General features: G+C 29.7%; 1 long non-coding RNA gene across 4 annotated transcripts; it reads right to left on the bottom strand.

Annotated features, from left to right (window-relative positions):
• Positions 1 to 1,220: 1,220 nt before the first annotated feature.
• Positions 1,221 to 3,796, bottom strand: LOC127745772 (uncharacterized). 4 transcript variants are annotated; one of them, XR_008007292.1, is made up of 5 exons: positions 3,361 to 3,796; positions 2,540 to 2,835; positions 1,987 to 2,070; positions 1,724 to 1,808; positions 1,221 to 1,617 (listed from the first exon to the last, which is right to left on the bottom strand). It is a non-coding gene; the product is annotated as an uncharacterized LOC127745772 (long non-coding RNA). The 4 variants fall into 4 exon arrangements; XR_008007290.1 differs by having other exon boundaries at positions 1,221 to 1,588; XR_008007289.1 differs by lacking the exon at positions 1,221 to 1,617 and having other exon boundaries at positions 1,625 to 1,808.
• Positions 3,797 to 4,118: the final 322 nt, after the last annotated feature.

Below are 4,118 nucleotides of genomic sequence, written 5' to 3'. Positions count from 1 at the left end.
TTTCAAAAAATTTATTTGTTCAGTTTTCACATATTTTACTAGTAATTCTCACTAACCAAAATGGCATAGACTAAAAAAAAAAATTAGTGAAAGAGTGATAACACAAACCATAATCTCCAATTTATGAACTTTGGAGTGGCTACATTGAGTGTACGTGGCAATCCAACGCTAACAAAATTATTTTAAAAATTTTAAACATTCAAAATTATTTTTAAAATTCTAAAATTAATTTAAAAATTTCTAAAATTATTTTTGAAATCATCTTAAAAATTTTTAAATTTTTTTTTAAAATTTTAAAATTATTTTAAAAATTATTTTAAATTTTCTAATAAAAAAATCTGAACCTAATAAAAAAATTCTAACAAAAAAGGATATTCAAAATCAGTTTAAAAATTTTAAAACTTATCAAAATGAGATATCTGAAAAAATATTACAAAAAAACATTCAAAAAAATATATATATCTAAAATTTTAAAAGAATCGTCTAAAACCTAAAACAAAGAAACATCCAAAAACTTAAAAAAATATTTTAAGTGATTTTTTATTTTTAATTTTTATTTTTGAAATATTTTTTATCCTAATTGGCTCTAATTGACTGAACCATTAGTTGGTCTCCTAGACTTTTTCTAAATGAATACAATGTTCATACGCATAGCAAAATTCTAGTTAACTCAAAAATTTTCACATGATCATTTTTAATAATAGAACAGATGAAATAATTATATTTGTGTTAAATTAAATCATAATAAATCAAGTTTGTAAGGTTTAATTACTCTGTTGGTCTCTATAGTTTCGCAAAATTTTCAATTAGGTCCTTATACTTTTTTTCCTTTTAATTGGGTCCCTATACGTTAATTTTTTTTTTCAATTTAGTCCCTATTAACGTTAAACGTCAAAAAAATATTAGTGAATTGTGAAATTACTTTTATACCCTTAGGGACCTAATTAAAAAGAAAAAAAATATAGGAACTTAATTAAAAATTCGGTGAAACTATAAATATTCAATGAAAGATATTCCTATAATCCCTATTCAATGATTCTAAGACATGAAAAATATTTCTATAATCCCTTTTATTTTGTCACTATCATTCTTTTGCTTATTTATATACAAATTGTACCAAAAATACTTTCTCTTTTTTTTTCAACTTTTAAAATACCTTATCTTAAGAACTTAAAAAAAAGAATGGGTAAAATGAAATAGAAATAGTAGTAATAAGCATATATAAAATTCAGTTTTCATCCTTCAAGTATTGATTATGATAATGTATCCAGTTTATATAATAAACTTTACATTAATACTTAAGAGCATACTTACATCTAGTTTGGAATTGGAAGAATGCATCCACTAATTGATATTGTATACAAATAAACAATAATCGATGTAAAATAAAATACTACAATTTTATATGCGCCCTTTAGCAAATGGGCAAAAGATTATCACTATGAAAATCCATGCTATGCCTAATGAATGCAAAATTTGGTGACTTCAATTCAATAGGTAAACTACTCATGCCTGTCTAAGAACTTCTCTATAACGATTGAGAATGCCGCAAAGCCAGCACAACTAGCACATGCTGCTTTTGGACCACCTACAATCACAAAGCAACACCAAAGCATTCTGAAACAAAGATAGAGAACAGATTTTTGAACTAAACAAGAAACATTTAAATCTCAATTGAAAACAGTGTATTCATGTCACATTGCAGCCCAATCTTAATTCATACCACATTGCACACAGTATCTCACTCATCTTTCCTCTCTCTGGCACTTTCTCGTCAGAAGTTTATCCTTCGCACTCTCTTTCTCGAGCTACAGAGAAACACAGCATGACAAAATCATTGTCCCCGTGTCTTATATGTTGCTTAAAATGCGAAAATGTCCTAGTTCTATATTTCCTTTTTCAACGGTTAACTTCGAGCAGAATAGATATTATCTATCTTGTATTACATATAAAAAAGAACTGAATAAATTAGAAGAAATTCCACACCTGAAATCCAACTGGGGGACTAGGACCTTGTCCAACTTTAATATCCTTGTATTACAAACCTGATTCAGTAGTTACCATAGGCACCTTCATTGCATAAATGGTTCAAAGTCAACATTAGTCATTTAGCAATGGATATTCCAAGTAAAATCCATTGATACCATGGTGGTCATTGATCAAGGGTCTTAAAAATGTGAATATTAAAACTCAAGTGCAATCACATAGATTGGTTATTAACAGATTCTTTGTATGGTGCACAAATTTTTTAAAAATATAAGAATGTCTGCTATTCCTTTAAGAATGATAGATTCTATTATCAAGAAAGAATAGTTTAGATACTAATAATGCTTTGAATTCTCAAGATTTATTTAAAGAATTTCTTTTAAAAAATAACTGATATTTGAGAAAGGTGCTGACTAACATTAGTAGATACAGGAGATGCAATGTAATTACATCAAATATCAAAGCATTATTAGTAATTTACAACAACCATTTGTAATGTCTTAGTAGAGAAAAACAAAGAAAGGAGGCAGAGAAGGGAACAATGTATTCTCACCATACATTTTCAAGCTCCTTCTCACAAGCTTCATCACATAGTTTCGGCTTATCTTACGGGGGCAAACCAGCTCCTTTGCCTTCCAATGAACCAACAAAGAGGCTTGAGATTCCCAAAACCAATCCAAGAAAGTCTCTGCGGGAATTGGTATTAACCATAGCAGCACATTCAGTTGTATCTAAGGCTTTTGCTTTTACCACCGATCTTCGGTATTGCGGAACCAAGCATCGAAGCCTGTCAGCAGCAATGCCTTGAGGATTGCATCCCAAACTTTTACAAGTAGAACCTGTATGCCTCTATGATAATGATTAATTAAACTCATAATCAATTAATTATAAATAACATACATAATCAAAACTCATAATCAATTCAACTCTCTCAAAGGCATTTAATCAAACACCTTATCTCCAATCTCATCGCTTTCCTTATTTCTAATATAATCAATTAATTACAGATAAAATACATAATCAGAACTCATAATCAAAATTTTTTAGCACAATCAAAACTAATTTTAGCAAACTAAGCTTCACAATTAGATCAATTGGTTCTCTTTGTCATTCAGAATGCTGGTTACCTAATCAAATAAAGTCAAATTATATACAAGCAGCAACCAAAAATAAGCATAAGCAAAATTAGAGATATTTAACAATTAAGATTTCTCAACATTGAACCTGAAGCATTAGAATCGGGAGAGGATGCCGTTTGACTACTAGTTATTTTAAGCATAACATTTTTCCCGTTCTTAGTGTAGTGGGAGGAAGACATTATTGAGAAGAATTATTATCCAATGCTGAAAAACTAAAACAAAATTCAATCATCACCTGTTGTTGCAGAACCAGTCCAGACAGCAAAACGCGGAGTCGAGGAGCAGCGATTTGAGGCAAGGCACCGCGAGGCGCGGTGAGACAAGGCGGGACGAGGGGATGCAATAGGCAAGGCGGACGAACGGAGCAGAACAGAACACCTGTGGGCGACGCAGAAGAACGACGACCACCCAGCGACGGACGACGATGACGCCATGAAGACAGCAACCGAGTGCGACGGAGGAGAAATCCAATTGGAAACTTAGGAGAATAACCTAGGGATAGTTAGAGTTCTCTGATTTTGGGGGACAAAAATATAAAGGATATTTTTGGTATTTTATAAAAATAGAGGTGTTTTTAATTAAATTTTTTTACTAAATTATGAGAATATTCGATTTTTTAATGGAATATTCTGTTATTTCAAACGGTTTTATGACGGTAAGGACTAAATTAAAAAAAAAATAAAAGTATAGGAATCCAATTAAAAGGAAAAAAAGCATAAGGACCTAATTGAAAATTTCGCAAAATTATAAGGACCAACAGAGTAATTAAACCAGTTTGTAATTAATAAAACTAAATCTTTAATGTTGTCATTATTCTCATTAAATAATTAGATCTTGGTACAGTATAGTATACATTACATTGATTTTTATTTTTAGAACTATTTTTATCCTCTGACTCTAGTAGATTGAACCACTAATTAATCTTCTAGACTTTCTTTAAATAAATAGTTAAATACAACGTTCCTATAGCAAAATTCTAAATTACTAGTAGAA

This window comes from Arachis duranensis, chromosome 3, assembly GCF_000817695.3.
Source record: "Arachis duranensis cultivar V14167 chromosome 3, aradu.V14167.gnm2.J7QH, whole genome shotgun sequence".
Classification (NCBI taxonomy): Eukaryota; Viridiplantae; Streptophyta; class Magnoliopsida; order Fabales; family Fabaceae; genus Arachis; species Arachis duranensis.
The sequence above is the reverse complement of the archived record's forward strand: the minus strand, read 5'-3'. Positions and strand labels throughout refer to the sequence as shown.